General features: G+C 42.0%; 1 long non-coding RNA gene across 1 annotated transcript; it reads right to left on the bottom strand.

The window, feature by feature from the left end:
- Positions 1 to 98: 98 nt before the first annotated feature.
- LOC122983802 lies at positions 99 to 15,296 on the bottom strand. Its single transcript, XR_006403761.1, has 2 exons — positions 15,164 to 15,296; positions 99 to 749 (listed from the first exon to the last, which is right to left on the bottom strand). It is a non-coding gene; the product is annotated as an uncharacterized LOC122983802 (long non-coding RNA).
- Between the last annotated feature and the right edge of the window lie 670 nt (positions 15,297 to 15,966).

The raw sequence follows: 15,966 nt of genomic DNA, 5'->3' as shown, positions 1-15,966 counted from the left end.
CTGTTTATTCCAACTCTGCTCTTAGTTCAGTAGTTTTACTAAAAAGAAACCTGATCAATTGATCAGCTGATCTGATCAGTAAACAGATATGAGACCAGTTTGGACTGAACAGCAGCATCTGTTTAATCTCATTTACAGAATTTAACATTTTAAACTTAAATATTTGTGTAACAGTTGCACAAATACATCATTCAGACAAACTGATGGAGGATTTAGAAAATAGAGTTAAAAGGATGTTTTTTAAAAACAGTTTTTATCAGGTAGCCACATGTTTCTGGACGTTTCTTTTCATTAAAAAATAGAAAACACCGACTTGAGTTTGTTGTTTTACACCTTTTACTGTCAAACAGAATAATCCCGACATCACTGAAGTATCTAAATCTCTTACTGACAAACAAGAAGCAAAGAATTTGCTTTTTCTGCCACATTGTGAGTGAAGTTTGCAGGTGTGGAAACATTCAGCTGTTTCCACTGCAGCTCAGAGGGAAGAAACAAAACAATGAGAGTGTTTAATGTCTGATTAGTTTGTGGTCGTTCAGATGTTGACGCAGTACGCCGCCGTGGTGTTCGTGTCCTCCAGAGCTTCAGGCAGGACTCCGCCGGACGTCATCGCCATCCGGACCAAGTTCCTGCCGAACAGCTTCCTCTCGTAGTCCATCAGCTGCCTCCAGAAACCAGCGTTCGGTCGGATGAACGGCCGCTGCTCCAGAACCTGTTCATGAGCCCGACGCAGGCTGAGACTCCCAAACCTGCAACACAGAGACCAGAACCCAGAGCTGGAAGAAGTACTTTACTGCAGTATAAAATACCAATACAGCAACGTAAAGATACTCCATTACAAGTAAAAGTCCTGCAAGAAAAATCCTACTACAGTAAAAGTACATAAGTATTATGAGCTTGATGTAGTTAAAGTATTGCAGTAAAAGTAGTGGTTTGGTCCCTCTGACTGATATATTATTATATATGACATCATTAGATTATTAATAGTGAAGCATCAGTGTTAGAGCAGCATGTTACTGTTGTAGCTGCTGGAGGTGGAGCTAGTTTACACTACTTTATATACAGTTAGCTAGTTTAGTCCAGTGGTTCCCAACCTAGGGGTCGGGCCCCTCCAAAGGGTCAGCAGATAAATCTGAGGGGTGGTGAGATGATTAATGGGAGAGGAAAGAAGAAAAAACAAAGTTCTGATACACAAATCTGTTTTCAGTTTTTGGACTTTTTCTCTAATCTTTGATTTTTGCTGAAATATTGGATCATTTGAACATTTATTGAAATGAAAGCATGTGAGAAGTTTAGAGGGAAAAATCACTATTTGGTGGAGCTGTTAACAACTCATAGACATGTGAAATGTGACCCCGACTACACACTGCTTTTTGTAAGACGTCAAAAGCCAAAAAGGTTGGAAACCACTGGTTTCATCTTTAACAATGTGTTGTATTTTAAAAGCTTGTTATATTATCCATTGTGTCAAATCTTCATCTGAAAAGTAACTAAAGCTGTCAAATAAATGTAGTGGAGTAGAAAGTACAATATTTCCCTCTGAAATGTAGAAAGTAGCATCACATGGAAATACTCAAGTAAAGTACAAGTGCCTCTAAACTGTACTTCAGTACAGTACTTGAGTAAATGTACTTTGCTTACTAACCACTGCACCTGGAAGCCCAAAGAAAGGCAGAAGGACCAGCGTTAGTCTTATCTTTAAAATGTTGAAACCAGATAACATTAAGAAACACCATAAAAACCTGGTGGATGAGAATCAGCTCTTGACTGAAATTAAAAAAGGCAAAGACAGACAATTAAACTGGAGCACAAAACTGATGTAAAAGAATGTAAATGTCACATGGTCTTCATCAGCCAACCAGAATTTAGTGTATACGGTCTTCATCAGCATTTCATGATGTACATCAGCAGAAAATACTTTTTCAGCTTCAGGATTCTCAGCAACTCTGTTCAGTTTCACTTAAACTGGGAGGGTTATTATTTTCAGAGTAGGCATTTCTGGCACAACTTCATCTACTTCCAAGGTACATGAAGAAAGAAAGAAGCCTGAAGGGATCAAGACTTCAGCAGCACTTATAGTATAAAGAACAACTTTATTATGAGACGAACATGTGAAAAGTGAAAAGGAGAACAAATGACACAATACACACAATCAGCATCAGCCTTTTATAAAATGAAAGCTGCAAGCAACGTCGAACGGGCCCTCGCGCCTCTGCGTAGGTTGGGCCGCGGTGCAATCGAAGGGCTTCTGTCACGAGCATGTAGACGTCGTCAGATACTGGCTCTTTTCAGACAGTGCAAGAAGGAGATAAACATCTCTTCCTTTGACCACTGTTTTACCCGTTGTGGAGCTGCTTCACTGAAATTTCGTAGGGGGCGCTATTCAGCCAGTTTGCATCACTGATGGAATATTGTCATGTAGACGTGTTCGGGCCGGGAGTCTTATCAAACATGTAAAGTTTGGTGCAGACTGGAGCATTTATAATAAAGTTATAGCAACTTCCTCTGTCATGGCGAAACATCAAATCTCAACGGTGTGAGGATGAGAATTTAGGTCAGGGGTGTCATTGTATGATTTGTAGGTCTTGATGAGACGAGTAATTGAGTTTTGGTTTGATCTCTCTACAACATTCCTACGGGCCGTGGCGGCCATTTAAGTTACATAGATGGCGCTAGAGAGCACATTTTGACACTTTGGGGGTCAATATTTACATTTTATCAAATTTTTCACCACACCAAGTGTGCGTGCCAAATTTGGTGAGTTTTTGAGCATGTTTAGGGGGTCAAATTAAGGGTTGAAGTGGCGTAATAATAAAGAAAGAAGAAGGAGAAGAAGAAAGAAACAAACACACGAAATACAATAGGGTCTTCGCCCCTTTCGGGCTCAGGCCCTCATTACAATAGATACATGACTAGCAACAACAAACAGCAATAACAGCAGGAGAAGGACATCACCACATCAGCACAGTTTATGGGGTTTCCTGCGGATAAGAAAGCACAAAGAACTCCAGGGAAGAAGTCAAGTTAGTAACATGCAGTAATGGTAAATGAATACATACAGATGGAGAGGAGGAGGAGAGAGGAGCTCAGTGCATCATGGGAAGTCCCCCAGCAGTCTAGGCCTATAGCAGCATAACTAAGGGCTGATCCAAGTTGAGCCTGGTCGGCCCTAACTATAAGCTTCATCAAAAAGGAAAGTTTTAAGTCTACTCTTAAACATAGAGAGGGTGTCTGCACCCCGGACCGAACTAGAAGATGGTTCCACAGGAGAGGAGTCTGATAGCTGAAGGCTCTGCCTCCCATTCTACTTTTAAAGACTGTAGGAACCACCAGTAAGCTGCAAACTGGGAGTGCAGTGTTCTAGTGGGGTAACACACACACACACACACACACACACACACACACACACACGTGCATCTAGTATAAAGCCAGGATTTTTATTTATTTATTGTTCATGTTGTCATTTTGTTTGGGTTATTGTCTGGCTCTGTTGCTTCTCCCGTTGGTACTGTCCCATGTCATATTGTTAAACACTCATCTCGCACAAATTAAAAATAATAATAATAATTATCTGTAATTATTATTTAATTAAATAATTAAAAGTAATTATCTGTCCAAGAGACATTTCCATTTCTATCTAGCAGCTCTGAGATCTGCAGCTCTCCATTTTGGAAAAGCAGCTCCAATGTTTACTTCACTTTGATCTCTGGCCTGATGTACTCCTTTCTAGCTCGCTTTTTCTCCTCTGTCTTCTTTCATTTAGTCTTTGTTACATGTAAACTTGTTTGCAACAGGCAGTTTATCATTTCTGCCGGCTGTTTCTCCACCGCTGTGAGGGGCAGTGGCTGCTCTACATGTGCACAAGGAGCAGGATGATTGACATTGATCAATCACCTGTGATTGGTTCTTTTCATTTCAACCAGCAGAATTTTACAAACCTGGATTACAGTGCTGGGTAGAGTCAGAGAGAACTGACTTTTTTACACAAAATACTTGACTCATAGATATCTGTCTGGATATGAGGAAAATTTCCGCAGATTTAACAGAAAGTGATTTTTATAAAAGTTGCCTACAGAACCTTTCAGTGGATTTAGGAGACTAATCAGGGTTTGTGGATGAAAATTAAGAGCAGTTTGGTGTGATGATAACAATGTTTTACAATGATAACAATGACACAAGATTCCTTTAATGCAGCTCTTCATCACATCATCAAAGAGGTTTTCCAATATTTTTCCAACTGGGACGTGTAACTGTGACCGTTCTGACTGTGGATCATGCTAACTTTGCACAAATGTGTCAACGGATGACAGTGACTCAAGCTGTGTAACTACACCAATGAATTCATGGTGGCCATCAACCTTTCTGTGCTGCGTTAGCGGCCTTAGCTATGTTTCATCCGTTTCAATTGAAACAGGCCCCACCCTCCCAAAGGTACTTTCTTTTTTTAAATATGTATTGTGGGGAGCTGTGGTTACTTTATTAATAGATGACACACCGGAAACCACTTCAAAGCTATCAGTCTGTTTTAATTGCAGCTTGAACCAGTGAGCATCTCTACATTCACGGTGAAACGGTCGGCAGGTCATTTCTTTCACTACAATCACTACTAACGGTGTCAACTAATGCAAACTAGTAAATTCTCAAACTAAAGCAAATACACATAATTAAAACAATCTTCATAGGCAATTCTTTAGGGTTAAATACTCCCACTGGGCCAACAGTGCAACAAAAAGTGCAAGAAAAATTAAAGCTGCAAGCAGCGTTGAACGGGCCTTCGCGCCCTTGCGCACATCGGGCCGCGTCGCAGTCAGCTGAGCTTCTGGGAACCAAGAAAACATTTGGAGATGATCAGTGTGAGAGTCTTTTGACACACAATACTAACCAGTGTCTCTCTGTGAGCCCATCCCTCTGTTCACAGAGAATTATGAATTATGAAATCAAAATATTGTTAACCTTAATCAATAATTCAGGCACCAACTGTAGGATCTGCGAGGAACACAGTTGATTATTTGCTATAATTATCAATTATCATTAATAATTAATTATAAAAATTAACAGAATTATTAATATGAACTAACAAATACGAAGCACCACCTGGAAACCGGGACCAATAACCGAACAACTTGATCTCATAAATGAGAGTTCACCTAGAATGTTAATATCTGAGAGATAAACATTCAAGGGTGAACAAAGAAGGGTTGAATTCGAGCTCTGACTCCTTCAATCAGCCACTTTTCATAATATGTTACACAATAATGACAAAAGAACTTCTCTTTACAGATATAACAGTGTTAATTCAACTTAGCAAAATTAACAAAGTTAAAAAATGCTTCATTCAATAAGTAGCTATTCAATCTAATTCTACCAAACAAAACACAAACAGCTTTGCACAGGGTTGGACACTTGCAGGGGAATGCATGTATGTATGTATGTATGTGTGTGTGTGTGAGAGTGTGTGCGCGTGCGTGACGCGACCTGAATGGCAGAAGTACGGCGGTGTCTTGGCTAGACAAAAACAAGGTGACTGGTGGTCGGCGTCTTGCCCTCACCCAATTCCGTGAAAAACACACGTGTCTGATGACGGATAAGGAAAGACAAGGCAAAGCTTTGTCCAGTGTTATCTGACCATCAGATGTGCTAAAAGATGTCGGTGTATCTGTGCGCGCGTGTGAGTGTGTGTGTGTTAGTTGCAAGAGAGGGAGGAGGGAAAGCGATCGTGAGAGGGAGAGAAGCTTTTGTCCACAGAGAGCGCACGTACGGACGGCAGTCTGTAACGCACGTTGTCTGGTTTCAGATCGACAAAGCAGTTTACTTTCTCACTCACGGTGGCACAAACACAGCAGTAGTCCCGAGCGGGACAAACACAAAATAGTCTAGCGTAGTGAACATAACTAACAGGCAGCAAACTTAAAATACTCCTCAGAGTAAAGCAGAGAAAAATGGACTCGGCGGTCCGTCAACTCACACAACAAGAACAATAGCAATAAAGCTAAAAAGCTAAACAACAGCAACTGATGCTGAAAAGAACACACAACTACTCTGCCCCTGCCCAGACTTATGCCTCTTACTTGGTCGCTTCACAAAGCGAGCAGGGTGTGTGTGTAGTCCGTCTTAATGTCCAACTTTGTCCTTGGCTAAAAATAGATGTGTGCGAAGTGGAAAAAAAATACTTGTACACTGTGCAACTACTAATTGCAACCATAAAAGTACATGAATTCTAGAGGGATTGAAAGTTGAAACGACGGATACAGGAAGTGGTGACGCTTGTAAGGGCAGCGGAGCGTTAACTGCAGCATCACCGAAAGAAGCACAACCAGTTAGCCTCTGCTAGCCTCTCAGCTAACCCTGGCTCTCTGTTTAGATCCAAACGGAGCACCGAGTCCCGATTTGTTATTTAGGTTAAAGCGGAGAGAATCAGCGGGTCTGTCGGCCAGCTGAGTGAAGTGAAACCTGCAGAAAAAACACATTGACCATCACGGTAAAACAGTCCGTAGAGAACTACTGTGTTCAGCTGCACAGATAGGAAATCCCTCGGCTGACAGGATGTACCATTCTGTGAGGAAAAATATTTTACCCTCCCCTTTTTGGTTTATAACAACGTTTGGCAACCAGCATATTAGATGCATTACCGCCACCCTCTTCCTGAGTTTTTCCCTCATATCAGCTATAGTCTTTCTTGATCATTAGTACAATATATGATCACATGTGTAATAGTCTCCTCAGCCAAGTTAGAAAAGATATGTGCATGTATGAACAACAGCAATTGGAGAAGATGACAGTCAAAAAGTAATCATGTTAAATAATCATGATCTCAATATTGGACAAAAATGATCGTGATTATAATTTTTGCCATAATCAAGCACCCCTAAAAACAGCAGTTTTGGTTCGATCTCTCTACGACATTCCTACGGGCCGGGCCGGCCGTTTTAGACACAGAGTTCCACAAGGTTCTGTACTTGGACCAATTCTATTCACCTTATATATGCTTCCTTTAGGTAATATCATTAGGAAAGACTCCATAAATTTTCATTGTTACGCAGATGACACCCAATTATATTTATCAGTGAAGCCAGATGAACCCAATCAGTTAAACAAACTCCAAACGTGCCTTAACGACATAAAGACCTGGATGACCTGCAATTTTCTACTACTAAATTCAGATAAAACTGAAGTTATTGTGCTTGGCCCTAAACACCTTAGAAACACATTATCTAATGATAAAGCTACTCTGGATGGCGTTACCCTGGCCTCCAGCACCACCGTAAGGAATCTGGGAGTTATCTTTGATCAGAATATGTCCTTTAACTCCCACATAAATCAAATCTCAAGGACTGCCTTTTTTCACTTACGTAATATCACAAAAATCCGGCACATCCTGTCCCTAAAAGATGCAGAAAAACTAGTTCACGCATTTCTTACTTCTAGGCTGGATTATTGCAATTCCTTATTATCAGGCTGCCCTAACAAGTCTCTAAAGACTCTCCAGCTGGTCCAGAATGCAGCTGCACGTGTATTGACTAAAACTAGAAAAAGAGACCACATTTCTCCCATTTTAGCTTCACTACATTGGCTTCCTGTAAAATCTAGAATAGAATTTAAAATCCTTCTCCTAACTTACAAACCCCTAAATGGTCAGGCACCATCATATCTTGAAGAGCTCATAATACCGTATTATCCCACTAGAACACTGCGCTCCCAGTATGCAGGCTTACTGGTGGTCCCTACAGTCTTTAAAAGTAGAATGGGAGGCAGAGCCTTCAGCTATCAGGCTCCTCTTCTGTGGAACCATCTACCGGATTCAGTCCGGGGTGCAGACACCCTCTCTATGTTTAAGAGTAGGCTTAAAACTTTCCTTTTTGATAAAGCTTATAGTTAGGGCCGACCAGGCTCGCCTTGGATCAGCCCTTAGTTATGCTGCTATAGGCCTAGACTGCCTGGGGACTTCCCATGATGCACTGAGCTCCTCTCTCCTCCTCCTCCTCTCCATCTGTATGCATTCATGTAACATCAATGCATGTCACTAACTTTGCTTCTTCCCCGGAGTTTTTTGTGCTTTCTCATCTCGCAGGAAAACCTGAGTCCCGGGCCGAACCTTCGCGGTCCTTCACAGTCCTGATGGCATCCTTCCCTGGCTGTTGCTGCTTGTGCTTGTTGTTGTTGTTGTGATTGTTTTTCTTCTGTCCCCCCTCCCCCTTTCCCTCTCTCTTTCTCTCTCTCAACCCAACCGGTCAAAGCAGATGGCCGCCCACCAAGAGCCGGGGTCTGCTTGAGGTTTCTACCCGTTAAAGGGGAGCTTTTCCTTACCGCTGTCGCCAAGTGCTTGCTCATGGGGGAATTGTTGGGTCTCTGTAAATTAAAGAGTACGGTCTTGACCTGCTCTATGTGAAAAGTGCCTTGAGATGACTTCTGTTGTGATATGGCGCTATATAAATAAAAATTGATTGATTGATTGATAGGTGGCGCTCTTGTAAAAGAAAACTGAATCACCGGTTATCATTTGATGTATTTCTTCAATATATCATACATGTTTCAGACAGTGTTTAAGTTCAGTTTAGTGTTAGTTAGTGTTTCACACATGTTCTAAATTCCTCTGTACTATATATATTCTAAACTTAGTTCTTTGCTGTGTAAGATGAGGCAGTTGTGTGTTTAACAGTTAAGTCTATTCTGTTATACCCTTACCTGAGCCAGTGGTAAGATAAACTGTAGTTATGTAGATGTTTATGTGTAAAACTGATACGCTTTAGAGGATAGTGTGGTTTGTCCTTAATTTAATATAGTAGTGATGTTATTTTGTGATGCTACTTGGTGCATGCTTATGTACTGTCATATATGGTCGTGAAGAAAGACTGTTCCTAGGTTAGCTGAACTTTTGACTTATGTTTCTATCTGAGGTTTGGTTGCTGACCTGTAAGGTTAGTAAGCAGATGTCATAAATTCTGTACAAGTAGTATTTAAGGGACTGGTTAAGTGCCAACCTTTCAGACAAAGAAAAGATAGCTAGGTGGTATGTATCTTTGTCTCCAGAACTATGATGCATTATACTTCTGATTGTATTATTTGATTACACTATTTCATAACCTGACAATGCTCTCTTGTGTGTTTATTGAGTGATCAGCAATTTCCCATTACACTCTCGAGCACATTTTGGCACTTTGGGGGTTAATTTTTACATTTTATCAAATTTTTCACCAGATCTGATGTGCGTGCCAAATTTGGTGAGTTTTTGAGCATGTTTAGGGGGTCAAATTTAGAGTTAAAGTGGCGTAATAATAAAGAATAATAATAAGAAAGAAACAAACACAAGAAAAACAATAGGGTCTTCGCCCTTTGGGCTCAGGCCCTAATAATAAGAAAGAAACAAACACACGAAAAACAATAGGGTCTTCGCCCTTTGGGCTCAGGCCCTAATTAAAGCTGCAAGCAGCGTTGAACGGGCCTTCGCACCCTTGCACACATTGGGCCGCGGCGCAGTCAGCTAAGCTTCTGGGAACCAAGAAAACATTTGGAGATGATCAGTGTGAGAGTCTTTTGACACACAATACTAACCAGTGTCTCTGTGAGCCCATCCCTCTGTTCACAGAGAATTATGAATTATGAAATCAAAATATTGTTAACCTTAATCAATAATTCAGGCACCAACTGTAGGATCTATGAGGAACACAGTTGATTATTTGCTATAATTATCAATTATCAAAAATAATTAATTATAACAATTAATAGAATTATTAATATGAACTAACAAATGCGGAGCACCACCCGGAAACCGGGACCAATAACCGAACAAGGTAATCTCATAAATGGGAGTTCACCTAGAATGTTAATATCTGAGAGATAAACATTCAAGGATGAACAAAGAAGGGTTGAATTCGAGCTCTGACTCCTTCAATCAGCCACTTTTCATAATATGTTACACAATAATGACAAAAGAACTTCTCTTTAAAGATATAACAGTGTTTATTCAACTTAGCAAAATTAACAAAGTTAACAAATGCTTCATTCAATAAATAGCTATTCAATCTAATTCTACCAAACAAAACACAACCAGCTTTGCACTGGGTTGGACACTTGCAGGGGAATGCGTGTATGTATGTATGTATATATGTGTGTGTGTGTGAGTGTGTGTGCGTGCGTGACGCGACCCGAATGGCAGAAGTACGGCGGTGTCTTGGCTAGACAAAAACAAGGTGACTAGTGGTCGGCGTCTTGCCCTCACCCAATTCCGTGAAAAACACACATGTCTGATGACGGATAAGGAAAGACAACGCAAAGCTTTGTCCGATGTTATCTGACCATCAGATGTGCAAAAAGATGTCGGTGTGTGTATCTGTGCGCGCGTGTGAGTGTGTGTGTTAGTCGCAAGAGAGGGAGGAGGGAAAGCGATCGTGAGAGGGAGAGAAGCTTTTGTCCACAGAAAGCGCGCGTACGGACGGCAGTCTGTAACGCACGTTGTCTGGATTCTGATCGACAAATCAATTTACTTTCTCACTCACAGTGGCACAAACACAGCAGTAGTCCCGAGCGGGACAAACACAAAATAGTCTAGCGTGGTGAACATAACTAACAGGCAGCAAACTTAAAATACTCCTCAGAGTAAAGCAGAGAAAAATGGACTCGGCGGTCCGTCAACTCACAAAACAAGACAATAGCAATAAAGCTAAAAAGCTAAATGCTAAACAACAGCAACTGATGCTGAAAAGAACACACAACTAACACTGCCTATGCCCAGACTTATGCTTCTTACTTGGTCGCTTCAGAAAGCGAGCAGGGTGTGTGTGTGTAGTCCGTCTTAATGTCCAACTTTGTTCTTGGCTCGGAGGCAGACGGTGCCGTTCTCGCACGGTCGGCGAAAATCACGGCAGCTGGCTCTGAGTGGAGTGGCGGAGAGAACAGCAGAGTCGACTCGGCGAAAACGAGCAGGGCAGAGCCGTTCCACGTTATCCTGAAGTCACTTTATTTCTTCTTTCTCAAGGGAATTCGAGGACGCTGGTTGCAGCAGCGGTCTCTCTCGGATCCAGGAATGTGTTCGGGTGAACACGGGCAAAGTCTCGTCTCGCCCGACGAGGGGAGTCTTCGATGAGGGGACAACATGTTCGTGGGGTAGTCAAGCTAAGTCACAGGGGAACATGAGTTACCCCTAGCTCAGTGACATGGGAAAGACGCGTATTTTGGGCGTGCTCGCTTATAAAGGGGTGGTGATGTCATGGCTGCGTCATCAGGACGCTCCGCTGTGCAGGAACGTCTCCGCCAATGAGGGACCGATGTTGACTGTTCCCTGCTGAGGTGTGAAAATCGCAAAGCATCCTTGGAAATGGAGTTTGCTCCACCCTCATGGCAGGTCCATTACAGTTTTAATACGGAGCTCCGGAACTCCAGCCTTCCTGAGTTTTTCCCTCATATAGGCTATAATTTTTCATGATCATTACTACAATATATGATTACATGTGTGATAGTCTCCTCAGCCAAGTTAGAAAAAATACGTGCATGTATGAACAACAGCAATTGGAGAAGATGACAGTCAAAAAGTAATCATGTTAAATAATCATGATCTCAATATTGAGCAAAAATGATCGTGATTATAATTTTTGCCATAATCAAGCATCCCTAAAAACAGCAAATTGTGATTTACACACACACACACACACACACAGAGTTTAAATATGTATGTGATAAATTGTAAATATGTATGTAACTTTTTACATCTGGACAGGGACCGGTCGGCTGAGTCCTCCCCCCACTTTTAATAAAACAGTGACTCCTGCATACAGCAATTTAATACAAGAAATAAACTTTTTTCCAAAACCAAAGGCATCAAGTGTTTTGAACAAATAAGAATGATCAACTCTATCAAAAGCCTTTTCCTGGTCGATAGAAAACAGTCCCACCTCCACCTCCTGTAGTTTAGACAAGTCAATAATGTCCCGAATCAGGAATAAATTGTCCATTATTGTCCGTTCAGGAACACAGTAAGTCTGGCTGGTATGTACAATCGTGTCCATGCAACCCTTGAGTCTATTTGAAAGAAACTTTGCAATTATTTTTTAGTCTGTACAAAGCAATGAAACAGGTCTCCAGTTTTTTAACAATCCAAGATCTCCTTTCTTGGGTAGTAATGTCAGGACTGCCCTCGTGCAACTCGTCGGTAAGACCCCAGAGTCTAAGCAGCCTTCCAAGACTTCAAACAGGTCTTTTCCCAGCAGAGTCCAGAATCTCTTGTAGAACTCTGGGGGAAGTCCATCAAGTCCAGGAGACCGACCACAGCTGAGCTGCTGCACCGCTACAGTCATTTCTTCAAAGGTGATGGTGGACTCCATTGAAGCTGATTGTGCTTCACCCAGCTGAGGCAGTCCCTCCAGTATCTCAGCCACACAGTCAGAGTCACAGCTGCCCGCGCTAAACAGGCCGCTGTAGAAGTCCATGGCCAGCTTCCTCATCTCTGATGGATTAGTTGTTATAGTCCCATCTTGAAGCCTGAGATGCATCATCTGGTTGTGTTCTCTGACTTTTCTCTCCAACTTAAAGAAAAAGCGAGTTGGGGCATCTATTTCTTTAATAGTTGAAATCTGTGTTTGAATTAAAGCACCCTTTGCTTTTTCATGTAAAAAGCTGCCTAAAGCTTTCATCCTATTCTGCAAAATCTTCTTCTTCTTATCATCATTATTATTATTATTATTATTATTATTATTATTATTATTATTATCATTTTCACTATTATCATTATTATCATTATTATTATTATTATTATTATTATTATCTATTCCATTAATTATTCCATCTTCTAATACCCTGATTTCCTTCTCTAACTCTGTGTGTGTGTGCTGTGTACTGCTGGCAGAAGATTTTAATTTGTGTTTTCCCTACCTCCCACCATTTAACTAAGTTATCAAAATCTTTTTTCCTGAGTCTCCATTGACTCCAGAAATCAGAAAAAGATGAGCAAAAGGTCTTATCATAGATTAGCCGTGTATTAAAATGCCAGTAGGGACAACGTTGAGGGTGTACCAGTAAGGAAAAGTTTACAGTCACTAAATGGTGATCTGAAAAGCCAACAGGTGATATTGTTGCCTTAGTTAACCTGTTATTATAGGTCTGATTAATATAAATCCTATCTAATCTAGCTGCCCTCAGTGACTTTCAGCCATGTATATTGCCTAACTGTTGGGTGAAGATTCCTCCAAACATCTGTGAGGTCATTTTCTGTAACCACACTTGACAGAAAAGAGGCTGATGGTGGATGAGGCTCTCCTGCATTCCTGTCAACTGAAGGATGTGTAGTGCAGTTCCAGTCTCCACCTACCACTATTACTGAACTGCTGCTGAATTGTTTCAATTTATCATTCAGCTTGTGGAATAGATCTATGCGATCAGGACCAGAGTTATAAGCATATACATTTATAAACACAAAAGGTATGTCCCTAATTGTTGCTTGCACTACTTGAATCCTGCCCTGCTCTGCTTCACATGCTAAAACATTTGTTAGATGAAGGTGCTGTGAAAACAAAATCGCTACACCTGCACTAAGGTTAGTACCATGACTTAGAAAAAACTGTCCTCGCCAAGTCATTCCCCACTCTGCTTCATTGTCTGCTGAACTATGTGTCTCCTGTAAGAGAAACACATCTATGTTTTTGGTTCTGCTCAGTTCAGCTAACACTGCTCGCTTATTTCTATCCCTCCCTCCATTGATGTTTAAGGTTCCTATTCTCAAAACCTCCATGTAGAGTAGGATGAGAGAGAAGACAAAGAGGACAATGAGACCCTTCCAAGAAAAAGAGACCACCCTTAGTGCTTCACCCATTTTTATTTTTTATGCATTTGTAGGAGCCTTTCCTCGCTTTTCTTTCCTCAGTTTAGTCAGTATCTTTTTGAGTCGAAATCTTTTCTGTTTGCTCAGCTGTTCATAACCAACCAGTTTCCTTATCATTAGAACAGAATTAATAAATCTGTCCACATCTGGAAAGAAATCAGTTATTTTCACAGACTGCCTGCCATAAGTTTTATCCAGGAAATAGTTAATTTCCTGTAAGGAATATGGCTGCCTGTCATCCTGTGATACAATATCAGAGAACTGTGACAAAGAGTCATCCTCCAACATTTCCTCTTCTTCTTCCTTTTCAGCATTTACTGTGTTTGGTTCACCTGCTGCTCCACTTTCAGCCTCAGCTGTCTGAATGTCAGTCTCTCCTCCTTCTGTCTGTCCACTACCTTCATTGTCCTCCACATCCTTTGCCTCAACGTCACCAGAGTTCCTGTCTCTCTCCTCACTGTTCTCACTTATTTCTTTAAGCAATGTATCAGGATGCGGGGCGCTGGTTGCAATCTCCCCCGTATCATTCTGCGCTGTCAGCTGGCCGCTGCTGCCAGCGTGACCTGCAGCCTGCTCCTCACCTGTACTGCTACCCGCAGCCTGCTCCTCACCTGTACTGTTACCCGCAACCCGCAGCCTGCTCCTCACCTGTACTGCTACCCGCAGCCTGCTGCTCACCTGTACTGCTACCCGCAGCCTGCCCTTTATGCGGGCAGGACGAGCGTTTATGACCAACATCGCCACAGTCATAACATTTCATGTTGCCAGAGCTAGCATAAACAGCATAGTAACCATTCTCATATTTGACTTTGAAAGACACTTCTAGGACCTGCGCTGGATCGTTCAGGTACATGAACGCCTGTCTCCGTAGAGACTGAACATGCTGCAATCTGGCGTCTTTACAGCCAAGACGAACTGTTTTGAACCCGCTGGCAAACTTTCCGAAGCGGGTCAGTTCTCTTTCCAGCAGTTCATTAGGTATGAAAGGGGGGGACACCTGACACGGTAATCTGCGTAGAAGGCACAAACAGCGGTGAGACGGCCACAAACAGATCATCCAACACCAGTCCCGTCTCCACTAACGTGTGAACCAAACGCTCCTCTCGGAGAAAGGCCACGACGGTCTTATTCATCCGAGAACTATATGTTATATTCTCATGACCAACCAGTTCACCTACAGCCAAAAGAACCTGTTCCACGGTGTACTGTGGATCGGCCACAACTCTGATCCCGTGTCTGATGGACAGCGAAGGCGAACCCTTACCTGGGAGGGACGCCATAGCTCAGTCAAACGATGCGATTAATACCAACTTTTACACACAAGTTCCACAAACTGTTGAATTAAACTCCTCTTACCTTTTCCTAAGAGACAGGATGAAAGATTGAAAGCTGAAAAAAAAACAGTCCAAACGTCCCAAACTCACTCAGAACTCACTCAGCAGCTCCACACACTCCACAACCGCCCACACGCCCAAACTCCCAGCATGCAGTGAGAGGAGAGGAGAGGAGAGGAGAGGAGAGGAGAGGAGAGGGGAGGGGAGGAGAGCAGTGGAGAGGGGAGGAGAGGAGAGGAGAGGAGTGGAGAGGGGAGGAGAGGAGTGGAGAGGGGAGGAGAGGAGAGGAGAGGAGAGGAGTGGGGAGGAGAGGAGTGGGGAGGGGAGGAGAGGAGAGGAGAGGAGAGGAGAGGGGAGAGAGGGGAGGAGAGAGGAGGAGCTTAGCTTTCTGTAGCAGCTGGTCATCGTTACACGGCATCCCATAATATCAAAACTTTTAACTGAATAACATGAGGATGAACCTGCAGCCTCGTCTCTCTCTACATCATAATTTAGTCGTTTTCTGTCCAGTTTAACACATTCAGTATTAATCAACATGGATTTGATGAGGTCAGAGGTTTTTCCACTAAAATTGCTTCCCATTAATTTCTCCAACAAGACTTTCTGGACGTCAACAAAATTAAACATTTTTTCAGAATACTTTTTAAAAAGGTCAGTTAAAGTCATCAGTGTGGTCTGCAGCAGTTTCACAGCAACTCTTATCTGACTTGAACATGTTTTTTAAGGAAATCATTATCAGTCATTTCATCTTCAGTTAATCATATGTGGTGTTCACTCTCCATCCTTTATCTCCTCATCAGCTTCATGTGTTTATGTCTAAAGTCA

This window comes from Thunnus albacares, chromosome 6 (assembly GCF_914725855.1).
Source record: "Thunnus albacares chromosome 6, fThuAlb1.1, whole genome shotgun sequence".
Classification (NCBI taxonomy): Eukaryota; Metazoa; Chordata; class Actinopteri; order Scombriformes; family Scombridae; genus Thunnus; species Thunnus albacares.
The sequence above is the reverse complement of the archived record's forward strand: the minus strand, read 5'-3'. Positions and strand labels throughout refer to the sequence as shown.